Source organism: Bombus terrestris, chromosome 17, assembly GCF_910591885.1.
Source record: "Bombus terrestris chromosome 17, iyBomTerr1.2, whole genome shotgun sequence".
In the NCBI taxonomy this organism is placed as follows: Eukaryota; Metazoa; Arthropoda; class Insecta; order Hymenoptera; family Apidae; genus Bombus; species Bombus terrestris.
The window spans coordinates 1716191-1731291 of NC_063285.1; the positions used below are offsets into that span (position 1 = coordinate 1716191).

General features: G+C 30.4%; 1 protein-coding gene and 1 long non-coding RNA gene across 5 annotated transcripts in view; one reads left to right on the plus strand and one right to left on the minus strand.

The window, feature by feature from the left end:
- The window catches only part of LOC125386732, a 55499-nt gene extending 51354 nt beyond the window's left edge, over positions 1 to 4145 (minus strand). Inside the window, exons 1-2 of one of the 3 annotated variants that reach the window (XR_007227121.1) lie at positions 4014 to 4145; positions 2558 to 2790 (exon numbers count right to left, since the gene is read on the minus strand). The gene's annotated coding sequence lies outside the window, so the exon portion shown is untranslated. Of the gene's footprint in view, positions 1 to 2557; positions 2791 to 4013 lie in introns of those variants that run through there. The other 2 variants (XR_007227122.1, XM_048413829.1) reach the window with 2 other exon arrangements.
- Positions 527 to 14760, plus strand: LOC125386734. Of its 2 annotated transcripts, none has more exons than XR_007227125.1 (3): positions 527 to 876; positions 7460 to 7611; positions 14563 to 14760. It is a non-coding gene; the product is annotated as an uncharacterized LOC125386734 (long non-coding RNA). The 2 variants fall into 2 exon arrangements; XR_007227126.1 differs by lacking the exon at positions 14563 to 14760 and adding an exon at positions 14501 to 14530.
- The last annotated feature ends 341 nt before the right edge of the window (positions 14761 to 15101 follow it).

Sequence of the window (15101 nt, forward strand, 5' to 3'; positions counted from 1 at the left end):
CTTTCTGTTATAATGTATTGCAATTTAATACAAATAAATATAAAGTTGACGAGATTTTAAATAATATAAATATAAACGAGTTGAAGTTTTATAGCATGGCACTCGAGCATTGCCATACCAAATGCAGGTTGCTGCAGTATACTTATTATACTGTAATATGTAAATAGAGTAATCTTAACCATTGTTATCAACGGGGATCAAGCGAACTTAAAACACCGTGCACAACCAACATACTCGAGGCTGTAAGAAATATCTGTCGTAATTCAATCAAAAATGAATATTATCTATGTATTGAGTTTGAGTTAGCTTCTCGAATCACTACGTGAAATAATAAAAAATATTATTTTCATAGAATAATGTTATCTAATTAATCATTCGCCTACTATTCTAATAATTGATTCGTTATTATTTCATGCAACTCAACCCTCTGGCAACGGCATTGAAAAATCTAAACCAAATCGGAAACATAGATCATATTCACTTTTAATTTAGCTGTAAATTATAATCATAGAGATATAAGGATAGAGTGCGAGGGCGAGCTGAGAAAGCGAAAGCGAAAGCGAAAGAGAACGCTGCATAAAGGCCTCTTGTGTCCTTGTCTAATAACGCATGCTCGTTCGTATAGCAAACATATAAGTGTATAGCCAACACAAACATTGTCAGTGTCATGCCTGATTAGACAAGGACAGAAGACACTTTTATGCAGCGTTCTTTCTACTCCTATATCGCATCCACTTACACGATAATTTAAGACTATATGACTCGCGTACTCTAACTCTTTGTATATCTATGGTTATAATAGACATTTATTGCAGTCTCACAGTTGTTAGAAATTTTGAGTTTTAGGACATGTCTAAGAATCATCGAAATGGAAAGGTAGGTAGCATTTCTGCACTTCCATCAAAATTACTATTAACAAATTGAACACTTTAAACACTCCATCCATTACATAAACCTCTATTATATAATTGTGATAGTATGACATATTTTTAATCTTCTAATCTATGACCAGAGAGGAAACTTCCTTTCTGCTGTGACGTCCATATCTCATAAAAAGGTTATTTGAAAGTTAGTGGTTTTCACGTTCGTGTTCTATGTATATATGTAGCGCTTAAAGTTCTAAAACAGACAACAATTTAAATATCCGTGAAGGTCACCTTTTATGAACATTGGAAGTTATAATTTAATTTTATACAAATAAGAGATCATTCATATTATAATATTGAAATATACATCTATACAGATATTGCATACATATGTATGTATGTTAGGTTAGAAAAATTTACCAAATATCCAGCTGGACAAATTGTAAAGTACAAATTAAATAAAAAAAAAAAAAAAAAAAGAAAAAAAGAAAAAAAAAAGAAAGAAAAGATATGTATCTATATATATATATATATGTACAGCAAATTTCCAATTAGATGAATTTTTTACTGTATATTCCAAAAACAATATGTAAAACGATTTTAATTAATATTATCATTTGTCATTTTACATCTACCTATTTACAAAGTTACTGTGGACTTGTCTAAAACCACCAGAAATGAATAACATAGAAACTTAGGACTTTACCGTGTCGCTGCTGTTAATGTAAAAAGCACACGACCACAAAGTATTAGTAATAGTAGTTGGTAATATTAGTATTGCTAACTACTATTACTAGTAATAAATATTAGTAATAATGATTATGAAAACAGTCAATCATATACATTTTGAAAATATTTAGATTTTTTTTCTTTGGTTATACTAAAATAAATTCTCTCTTATTTAAGCAAACGGCTCAAAAAATATTTGTTTAGGTATACAATATAATGTATATCTCCTATATGATTATAAAATGGTACATGTAACTTAGAAGAAACCATGTTTAGAACCTCGTATGACTGGTTACTACTTACAGACTTATTAATATGTGTAAATATTTATAGTATATTTAAGAGATTTATGGCCTAACAAAATGATAAGCCTCATTAAATAGACATAGCGACAAATGATTTCTATCAGACTGTTTTAACATTATTAAGCGAACTATTAAGAATGATATTATTTTACAATTTTCATGTATAATAAAGATTTAGAGGTCGTCTTCAAATACTTTAACAAATTACTGAGTATCCTAAATCTAACTTACAAAAGGATATTATAAAAGATGTATACCAACTTTGTCTATCTGAAATATCTCTTATTACTTTAAATAACAGAAAACAGTAAGTTATAAAATATATTTAGATTCTAAAACAGATCTAATATGATGACAATGTATTTTCTTTTATATATATATATGGTGATATCATATACAAAAGATCTTCAGAGTCCTTTCAAGATCTTTTAAGACCTTCATGTCAGTTTCATTTTTTAGTGAAATGTCTTATATTCCAATTTCATAAAATGTTGAATAATGAACATAAAAGTACTTCATTAGATTAATTGTAAAATTCAGTGTTACTAAGATTCCTTCTATCTTTCTTTACAGAAAGATTAATTTTATTAGTGTTTTTTAGATGTGTATGTGTGCATATATTGTTTATCGTAATGAGGCTTGTAATTTAGTACAACCTTTGCTTAGATAAGTACACGTTTAATATTTTAGATACAAACAAACAGTAAATAGTGACTATTAGAAACAGCAGTGTTAGATTGTTGGCGTTATTCTTACAAGAATATTGATATTGAGACATTGTGAAAGTCTAAACCACACATATTTTTCATACCAGAAACACAATTTTTTGGCCTGCTCGAACCTTACAATTGTTATTTTTGGATGTTTTGTTGGGTAGTATATCAGTAACACTGCAAAATATAATAGAAATATTTCACAATGCAAGTAATAAATTCGACAAACTCAAATGTATGAGGAATTATTTTCAATATAATCCCTATTCTATTGAAGTCAGACATAAAAGTTATATGCCTTGACAACAGAAATTCTACAGAGCGTTTTACCTTTTCGCCTACAAAGAAACTATTACAACAAAGTATGTCTTCTTCCTAATTTTTTGTAAATAATTCTTATTCTTCTCTTATTATTTGAAACAATAAAAATGAAGTGAACAGAGTTGGAGGAATACCTTGTATAATACTTACAGCAGCTACAATATCTACATAAATTTTAAAACATTTATCCTATTTAATATTTTTTAAATTTAAGTGACACAATCTTAAACTTAATAATTGTCAATTGTATGAATTTAAAAGTTGTGTTCATGTGTTACAAAGCCTAAAAAACACAAAGAGTAACATGCAGTTTTGTAACAAAATTTTACTTGAAATTTTTTACGCAAACATTCTATGAAGATAAGAAGAACAGTACATATTTTCCTAAGACCTCTGTTATATGATTTTTTGCTGTCATATCCCAATTGGTTATAAGTTTCAAACATAATAATGATGAATGCATATAATTCTGTTCATATTCAATTGTCAGTAGTCGTTGAAATCCATGATTGTTTTCCAGATTGGGGTTAGGTTATATAAACTTTTATATGAATAATCTAATATAAAAAAAGAATATTTATATGTATCTAATGTTGATATTGACTAGATTTTATGTAATTATTCTATTATACGTATACAATTAGCGATATTTAATTTTGTTACTAAATGTATACACATATTCGTGTTTACGAGTTATATTTCTTTAAATATTTATACGCAATTATTCTTCAACCTATTTGTTATTAGAAGTAAAAATACTACTCTTATTTATGTAAAAATATCTCTAGAATCTTCAGGCGACTCTTATCTTTCTAAATGGGACTAAATGTAACATTTAAACATGATAAATTATGTATGAATTTTTTTCTAAAGCTCAAAAATTGCCTTTATTATAACGTATGGTCTAACCTATATTCTAATATTCTACATTTCTGATATTTTATTGTATTCTAATATTCTAACGTATTCTAATATTTTATAACTCTGGTATTCTCATATATTCTAATATTCTATAATTCTGGTATTTTAATATATTCTAATATTTATATAAAAGCATTGTTCTTTATTACTTAACGTACATAATATACGTCACCGTGATTCTTCAGGACTAACGTTACTCCATTAAACCAGTTGCACTACCAGCCAAATATTTATATTTATATTTAATTAATAAATAGATTTTAAATTATATTGATTGTTAAAGAGAAATCTGGTTTATTAATTTAAATTTAAATAGAAATATTATTATGAGTCTATGAACCAAAAATTTTAAGGAGAATAGATTTAAATTAAAATTTAATTAATAAATAGATTTTAAATTATATTGATTGTTAAAGAGAAATTTAGTTTATTAATTTAAATTTAAATGTGAATATTATTTGAGTTTATGAATTAAAATTTTGGGAGGAATAAATTTAAATTGATTAGATTTAATTAATAAATAGATTTTAAATTATATTAATTGTTAAATATAAATTTAATTAATAAATAGATTTGAAATTATATTAATTATTAGAAATAAATCAAATTTATTTTATTAGTTTAAATTTTAATAGAAATATTACATAAGTTTATAATTTAAATTTTGGAAAGAATAAATTTAAATTGAAATTTAATTAATAAATATATTTTAAATTATATTGATTGTTAAAGAAAAATACAGTTCAATTTAAATTTTAATAAGAATATTATTTTAGTTTATTAATAAAATTTAATCAATTTAATTTATTAATTTAAATTTCAATTAATAAAATAAATTTTAATTTAAATTATATTATTAAATAAAATTTTAAAATAATAAGTTTAATTTTTGTAAAATTGGGTTGGGGGGGAGGATAATTTTAAATTTGTTAATTTAAATTTTGATAAAATTGAAAGATTAATAAATATAATTTTAAATTTAATTAATATAAATAAATTTATAATATTAATTAAATTTTATAAAATAAATTATATAAAAATTTTTTAAATTTATCGACGGGGTATGAATCTATAAGCTTAAATTTATCCTATTATATATATATATATACGTATTTAAATATTTAAATTATAAATTGATTTTAAATTTATTTAATTTTTTAAATAAAAATATTTTAGTTATAATATTTTCTTTTTAATGAAATTTATTTTTAATATTAATATTTTAAATAATTAATATATTTTTATATAAAAATTTAAAAAATTTATTAATAGAATATAAATCTATTAATTTATATTTAATTTATTATTTAAATGTTGATAATAAAATTTTTAAAACTATAAATTTTTAAAAATATAATTATTTAGGTTATAGTTATTTAAAAAATATTTATTTATTTATTTTGGTTCATTTGTGAGAAATGTGGTTTTATATAAAAATTTTAAAAATTCATCGATAGGGCATGAGCCTATTAGCTTGAACTTAGCTTATTATATAAATGTTAATTTAAATAATTTTAATAATTTAAAAATTTAAAAAATATTATTTTTATAATTTATTAAAAATATATTAATTATTTTTTTATTTAATACTAAAATTTCAAGAATTATTAAAAGTATATAAATTTATTAATGTAAATATTTATTAAAAATAAAGAAATTTTTTAAATATGTTGTTAGTGTTTATAATTTGTTTAAAGAATTATATTAATTTTGATTAAATTTCAAGTAAAAAATTTATAAATTCGTTATAGAGTATAAATATATTGATTTTAATTTAATTTATTATATTTATATAAATAATATTATTCTTTATTTAAGTTAAAAATATTTAATATAATTTAATTAAAATATTAAAATTAAATTAAAATAAATATATAATATTTAAAAATTAATAACTAAAATTAATAAAATGTAAATTATTAATAAATTATTATGATTTTCTTTTTTTTTTTTTTTTTAAGAAAAAAAGTGGAAATTTAATAAAATTTAAATATTTAAAAATTTGCTTGAATATATATATATATATATATATATATATATATATATATATATATATATATATATATATTGTATTAAACAATAGTAATAATAATATGATATTTTATAAAAATATTTAATATTCTTTTAAAAAAATATTTTTATAAAGAATATATTTTTTATAAATATTATTTTTATAAATAATATATTTTTAAAAAATTTAATATTTAAAAATATATATATAAAAAAATGATGTTTTTATAAAAAATGCATTATTTTTTTTTAAAAATAGATTATCTTATATATAAGTATATATTAACATATAATTATTAATTATAAATATAAATAAAATATACTTTTAATATAAATATTTATATTATATAAAAATTTATATATATTTTAAAATTTAAACAAAAAAAATATATTATATAATTATTTATATAAATATTATTGTTTATGTAAAACATTATTATTTAATAATCTTTAAATATATAATTATTTTAGAAAATATATTGGATAACATAAATATATAATTATTTCTGTATTCATAAAATATATTATACATTTATATATATATATATATGTCGGGTTGAAGTGAGGATTATGGAGAGGGGCGTTTAATGAATTCTCATTAGAATTAGCCATTGCTGTGATACAATGAAGAGATTATTAGCACAGGCTTATTAACAAGATTAGGTACTCGTAGCACTAGTGATAATGACCGATATCGTATAGTTTTTCCGTCGTTTTACATGTTATGAAATAACTAGACTCCATGCTTTTATTGATTTTCTCTATCGCTATACCTGCATCTTGGTGGAGGGGAGCTTTCTCTGGAGGCAGTTTGAAAGAAGGGATAGAGTTAGATTCTTTTTACCTAAAAATTTGATTTGTCTGCAGGAACATTTTAGACATATTTTTTTTTATTTTGTTTGCCAATCTTCTCTTTTTGTCGTAAGAATAGTTGTATTTTAGATTGTTTATTTTGGATAGTACGTAGCTTTTGCCTCGTTGTAGCTCGTTGTAGCTCGTTGTAGCTCGTTGTAGCTCGCTTTCACAGTCAAGGCGCTATTTTAGAAGGGTACTCCAACAGCTAAAACGATTCCCTTCAACATTCGTAGCAGTATTTCTAATTTCCTATGCTATGAGTTTTTTGTAAGGATAATTGACGGATTTTAACGGTCCGAACGGTCGAGCGCCCCTTACCCCTCGGCCAATAATATCTATGCATGGCATTCATCCAGGTATCGTTCACGCTCTTCCAGCGAAGGATCGCCCCACTTGGGGCGTATTCGCGCAGTAAACGCCATCCTGCGGGCGAATATGCCGTTTGACGATTTTCTTGAAAACCAATCAGCGTGCGTATTTGGGGTCATTCGTTTTGAGCCTTGTTGGAGTCTCATTCGACGCTCGCACTTGGGTCTAACACGTTCGAGTTTAACAACGGTATTGGTAGTCTCGTTCGAGTAGTTCAATCGCGAACATGTAGCATCGAGTCAGTTTCCGTGCCTTCGTATCGCTAAACGTGGACTAAACAACCGTTTCAATTTCTCAGTGCTCTTCAAGCGCTCGTGCAGGTGAAATCGTTTCGTCAGTCGTAATGATCAGTTGATACTTTTCTGAACAGGTTTCCTCGGTGCGTCAATATCTTCAAGAATTCGTGGACATGGCTGCAAGCGTTAGTGGAGAGGACAGAGTCGTTCTATCAGGCGTAACGATCAGTGGACAGTCCTGTGCGAAATCTTCAGTTGCGAACAGTATCTCCAAGCATCGATGAAGGTAAGTATCGTTTTAGCGAGCGAACGATTAGTAAACCGTCTCGTGCGGGTCTTTCAAATGCGTGCGGCATCGACACGCGTGTATCGTTAATCATTCGCATCGTCGTACGATAATTCAGTCGCATTCGTTCAGTCGTAAATCGCGTCGCGGCATTCGCTTCAGTTGTATTCGTAAATTTCGTTTTAATCGTCGAAAACAATTTGAAACATTCTCATCGTTTGTTCTTCGATATTTCTTTTTTCCAATTTTAACTTTGTCAATTGTTCTACGCGCATTAAAGCTGTTACCCAAGATTAATTCGGCGGGGAACAAGTTAGAGAGCGCGGTATCGTCGTTATCAGACACACGCGCACGTTAGACGTATCGTTGTTTCTTTAACCGATTGAGTAGCAAACAGCGTGATCGGGCTGTTTAGATTTTGTGTCGAAAAGTCCCAGTACATTTGAACTCTACGGACGACTAACGGTATTTTGTATTTCATTGTTATCTTGATGATTTTTATTGAACAAAACTTGAAATATTTATAAACTAATAGTACGCGTATATAAATATATAGATGTATTTCGTAAGAGTAACAAATATGACGAGCGCTATTGTGCCGCTTGTTTCTCTTCGCAATCGATTAAGAGGCTATCGTGCCGTTCGGCACGTTTCGACCCTGGTTTTTCAAAGACCCCTGGGGCTCAAACGGTTAAATTATGTCAATATTATCTGCAAATAATTATTTTTCTATTTACTCTATATGATTTTCGAAACATTAAAAGATTATTATTACTCGACTACTTCAATATTGATTACGATAATTTTTTAATTACGGTTAAAAACTTGTCACTACTGGTGTGAGAGACTGTAAAATTGATTCGAAATAGTATTTTACAGAGTAACCGATGAAACCGATGAAACCGATGAGTTAGATATTTATATAATAAAAAGTTATTTCTATTTCTGAATTTCCTTTCTGGATATTTCTTTTAAATACCATTTTAAGTAGTTGTTGTTTTACAGTACGAATAAAATATTTTAAATATGTAGTAAAAAATAAACTATCTTTATTTTCACAACGCGGTACATAAAATAAAGTATTTTATCTTTGTATTGTAAATAGTATTGTGTTTAAAATGTTTCTTAACAATGAAAATAGATTAAGCAGAAGGTTAATATCAGGATGCGAGAATCCAAAATATTTGGAAATTAAATTCATGTTCTTTTTAACCCTGCTGCGCGCTCTTCGGGTCTCTTTGTTCTTACTGCTCTCCTTTCTTTCTCTAAGAACTTTTGTATTCTTTAAACGTATAGAGCAAAATTTTGTCCGACCGTTGAAACCGACATATTTGAGAAAAAGACGTGCGATCATAGAAAATCTAGGGAACGCACTGATACAAAATTATATTATAAGATGGTAATATGACCCGCGTAGGAAAGCTGCGAAAGAAATAGCAGAGAATGTTATAAATACATTGGAACATTTCAAAGAGAAAATAAGAGTTTGTAAAAATTTCACTAATGCCAAAATTTTGTTTGCGATAATAGAATGTACCGGTTCTTTGCAATGAAAATTATTATGAAGGATATAAGTAACATATTACTACATTTCCCCGGTCCTTACTTAGAAGATAAAACAAACGAAAACGAATCTTTGTATGCAAAGGTAATTTTCTTCTTCAAACTCTTACCGAATAATTTAGTTGAATGGAAGACCGCAGCAGGGTGTTAAGTAACATGCATTATTCAAAGTTTTCATCGCTTGGATTACTCTTATATGGGCAAACATGCAATCCATTTCCTTTTTTTTTTTTTATTCTTTTTTTATTCTTTTTTTTTATATTTATATTTAATTTGCACTTTACAATTTGTCCAGCTGGACATTTGTTAAATTTTTCTAACTTTATCCGAGTTTGACTATTTTATTTCTGTAGCGAGGTCAGTGGGGTGTTTTCTTTTTATTCTTCTTTTTACGAGAGTTTTGCTCGCTTCAGCAGCTAGCTGGTTTGGATGTATTGCCGTTATTTCCTTGTGTTTTTCTTTTTAAGTACTTGCCGATTTCTTCTTTGACCATTGGTATTTACGTACAACTCTCGATTCCAACTGACGATTCTCTCCCCTCGGTTACAACTCAACTATTTTCTTGATCCGATTCGTTTCTTTTCGTCATCCATCAATATCTCTACTACGCGCGCGTTCGTTACGCGTCCGCCACCGTTGCTACCTACGCCTTCTTCCAATATTACAAAAAATGTCCTATAAGGAAGAACCTTACGGATATCGATGGCTGATTAGGCCTGTCGGCACTTGCGCCTCGGTGATGTTTGGACCGCCGTTGGAAAGTTTTGTTGCCGAGTGCCGCTAAGCCCTATTCGAGTTTTCCGACCGTTTCTGCTTGTTGGCATTTGCTCTTCGTCGCCGACATTGTCTCTATGTCGGCGATCTTTCCGCGTTACTATAATAGAGACCAAAGAAGCCGTTCTACAGTGTCACCTAACTAGTACAGTGTCACGTAAAATTTATGATAAAGAAGGAGTAACGTAATTTGACCGTGTTTTTTAAATTTTGTAGGCTTTTATTCACGAGAACGATTAAGTATAATATTACAATGAAGTTCAAATCACGGCCAAACTGTACACAAGACTAGACTCGAGACTAAAAAAAGACTCTTCTTGGTCGAATGATTGCAGTTTTTACAGGCTGCTGCGTTTGTCGGTGTTGAGGGACAAGGGACGGATCCTAATTGCCCTACGTAATGGGTGGCAAATGTAATGTTGGGCCATGTGCAAAGGTCAATTCAAAACCTTAACGGTCCGCTGTCAGGTAGTATGGAATGACGTGGATTTGACGATTTATGATCGTTGTCAGAACAGCCGTTCGTGAATGTTAATATTTTGCTGTTGGTAGTTATACGCAATGCAGTGAAACTAAATAATTTCAAAATTGAAGTAGGCGAGAAAATTAGAGTATTATGATGGTGCAGGTCGAAAGGGCCTGATTTCCTATACAAAAATAAGTCGATGATGAAGTGACAATTTTTAACACAAGACTTGGTTTTCCAGAAAATCAATTACGAAGTTCCGTCCACTTGACTCGCTACTTTTTAAGTATACGCGTACTTATATGACGGAACTTCACAATCCATTGTGTGGGAAACGAAGCCAGGAAAAATGTTATGTATCTGTATGCACGTCTAAAAAAAATACCATTTATCCTCATAGATACATGTATGTTTTCTTAAATATTTTGTCTATTGTGATAACATGAAATAACAGAGCTGATTACTTCAGCCAACGCTCATACCGCGTTGAAAGTACTCGTTCTCGTCCATATGTGAAATCGTTAAACAAAATCATTACCGTAAAATATAATTGACGACTTAAATAATTTTTAGACTTTTTTGTTTTTCAAGTATTAGTGAATATTAGTCCTGCTTACTTAGAAAACTGCACGTGCGCATACAGTGTTTCTATGAATTTTGAGAATTTGTTATTATTATGATCTTTTATTTTACTTTTTATTTCCTTTGCGAGTTTGTTTAGATGTTCTCCTTACTTAGAAATATGCACGATGGGCAGTTTATAGGTTGGCCTGTGCTGGCGCGGTTGGCTAAGTATTAATAAGATATGGTCGTATACATGAAGAAAATATCTTTTTAGCATTAAACGATTATCACCATATGTTGTATCATTCTCGCATACATGCTTACTTATATATTACTTTGTTTATACTTTCCGATAATGTTATATGTATTCAAAATTGGGAATTGGAGAATGTGCAAGTATTATACATACGTACGTCGTTTGAGAGAGTGCAAAAATACATGTGCCAAAAATTGTGACACAAACCGAAGGGCGATGATTCCCTGCGCGTGGCGAAAATGAAGTCGAAAATGTAAAATGACATTTTTCGCTTTGTTTTCGCGAAAGTCAATTATGAAGTTGCCTCTACTTAACTTCACAGTCCATTTTCTTGAAAACGAAACCGGGCATGATTTTACATATCTCTTTTATCCTCTTACATAATTGTACGACGTAAAAGCTTTTTATTCAGTAATATTATATACCAAAATTGATTACTTCAACTAACGCTCATACCGAGCTGAATGCATTCTTTCTCGTCAGAGTGCTGGGAACCCCCCAAGCAGGTCGGTCCTCACTGGAAAAAAATACCAGGCGCAAGGCCTGTTAGTGAGTTTGCCAATTTATACAGTAAAACTCAATAACGAAAAGTGATAAATAATGCTCACTATAAAAACAATCAAGAAAATAAGAGAAGGAAAGAAACAACCAAAAGAAAAATATAGCAAAAGTGAATCAGGAACTTTCTTGGCAATACAAGCTTTGGCACCCAAAGGACGCGGAAACTCAACCGCCCACCAAACCTGTTGAACAGGAATAACAGGGCACAAAGTAGCCAGGAAAGTGTAAGCAAAAAGGAAAGCACGACAGGAGACGCGGACAGCGAATGAAACGAAACCATAAATTCAGCAGATGGCTCCCCATTATCGGCAATACGAACGAAAAATAGGTTCAGCGTATTGCAATCGTAAGAGTCCTGCCTATCTCGGATACAGCAACACCCTCAAATAGGAACAATAAAAGAAACCACCATAATAAGGAAAAAGAACGGAAGCCTACGGAAGAAAGCAAGTAGGAATACGGCCTCTCAGGAAATCACATGTCCGAAAGAGAATAAAGAATGGATCGAGAGAGAGATATACTATCATCAACGAAAACCTCAACGTCCCAGGCGTAGCCCAGCGAAATGGACAATGAATTTCCAGCGGCAACGCTACCGAGAAGTCAGACACAACCCAGGGAGGCCACCAGCCTCTACAACAAAGAACGCTGACACCACTGCCCCCCACAAATAGAGACAAATCGCCTCCAACATACATTACCAATCAAGACCAGAAGGAGACAGTAAAACTCTTTGAAGAGACTCTAAACACAAATTCATTCCATATTAAACGGATACACACAGATAAACATGTGCTATTCCTACGAAGTATGCCAGTCTTTAACAAAGCGAAAGAAATCGTAATTGCAACTAAGACAGCGTTTACGCATATACACCCAAATCAAAGAAGTACCACACGGTCTTACTAAAGGGTCTAAACAATAGTTTCTCCGAGTCAGAGATACTCGCAGAGTTACAAGCACTACAGATGTCTGACGTACAATTGACAAAATATTGGTGCTTCTCAATAAAAAGATCAATAGAGAACAATGAATTGCTTCCAATTTACATAATCCAAGTATCCCCACAAAGCAATATTAGTTACCTACTAAAATTGAACCGTCTAAATTACTTTAGGGTAAATTGGATAAAGTCAGAAAAAATGACATAACGCAATGTCACAAATGCAAACTGCACGGAGCCGCACGGTCCAAGCGAGTGCAAACTTTGCAAAAAACTTTGCGAGAATATCATCAAATGCAAAGAATCAACAATTTGCGTTACTCAAATAAGCCGCAAATTCGCCCCGTAGTCAAATTTCTTAGCCATCCTAAGACAAGGAATAAGCCGAAACCAAGTCTCTGAAAACCAATCACATCGAACAAATTTATTACCACGCGTAATGCAAAATCCAAATCCAATTAAAACCATATCCGTAACAAACCATACCGTAATAAACTTATCGAAGACTTCAAAAAAAGCATATTCAAAGCCCTAAATGAACAACAAACACAATTGAACTAAAATAATCATTAAGAACGCACGAAGAATGGATTGACTCTTGCCCAAAAGAAGGTTCATACCTAAACATATGCCTTGGAGACACACAATTACAATTCCCTAATTTACGGGCAAATAACAGGCTCAAAACTATAGACTACGAATGCGACCATAACGCTCCCGTATTACAGATAAATAAAAATACATCTGACTTCCTAACCCTAGAAACACAGAGTGACGAACCCAGGTGCGAGTACAAAAAAATAAACTAGAAAAAATTACAAAATCAGCTCGAAAAGTACTGCGACCTAAGTATCCACAACAATGTCAACCTAACCAAGAGGCAAATCGTCTCATTTATAGACAAAATAAAAAAACTTATACAAACCGCTCTTCAAGAATCCGTACTAATAATAAAGTAAGAAAGTCGGCTTTCGAGCCCTATACCTATAATAAAAAAAAAAAAAAAAAATTACGAGACAAAAGCTTGATACCATCCAATATTAACAATCTAAAATAAAACTATTCCTACGATCAAAAAGAAGATTCAGAATAATTAAAGTACCTTTTGCACAAAATAAAGTTGTGTCAAAACAAGAATTCGCAAACATTATAAATCAACAGTGGGCAAACAAAATAAAAAATATCTCTAAAAAGGACTCTGCTAGCATGTCCCACAGAGGAATCAAATTTTTACATCAAAAGAATCAAACTCTACCCCATCTCTCAAATTGCCTTCAGACGAGAATGATTCCATTATGCGCGGTATGAACGTTAGCTGAAATAAGTGATTTATTTGCTTTTAATGTACAAAAAAAGAATATTAGAAAAAATGTATGCAAGAATGAGTGTTATATATGGTATTAGTCATGTAATACTATAACATTTCTATTTCCTCATGTTTAGATTATAGATTATTGAAAATAGATTATTAAGGGAAGTAAAAAGGATTGGAAAAACAAAAAGGTGTTTTGTTTTTCACCACGCGGAGTTACCAAGCGGTCACCTATTTAAGTACTATCCGTGCCTGGCGCTGCTTAACTTTCGTGATCGGATGAGAACGAGTGCTTTTTTTCTATATAACATTTATTGACCAGTAGATGAGTATTACATTTGTATGTTGTTCACAATAAACAATGGACTTCGAGTGCGGGCTGGCTTAGGCAAAAGTACCGATACGTGACGATACGACATAACCATACAATGTTTTGTGTCGGAATTACAGTTTTTACCGGTTGCAGTTTACCAGTTTGAACCGGCGTCCTTGATCGATAGTTATTTTCGAAGGTACGCCGAAACGAGCTATTCGTGTAGAGAGGAGAACCGAGGCAACGGTTGTCGCTTCCATATCAACGATGGGAATGGCTTCGGACCAACGCGAAAAACGGTCGATACACGTTAGACAATGTCGGTATCCTTGTGAATATTGCATCGCGATAATGTCTATGTGTATGTGCTTGAACCGGCCTGCTGAAGTTTCGAACGTTCCGACAGGTGAGAATACGTGCCTGGTGACATTGCATCGTTGACACGGGATACATTGTCGTGCCCAAGTCCGGCAATCTTTATTTACGGACGGTCAAATGAAACGCGACGTCACCAATTTTTGCGTGGCACGTATCTCTGGATGGGAAAGTCCGTGGAGCGAATTAAACACGTCGCGCCGCAAGGATTTCGGTACGTACCATCGTACAATGTCGCCTGATATGTCGCAATAAATTTCTACCTATAATTCTAATGGTAAAAAATTAATTCCTTCACCAAGCTTAGCGTAAATTAGTGTTGTAGTTACGATGAACGTCTTGAAAAATATGTCTAACCTATTA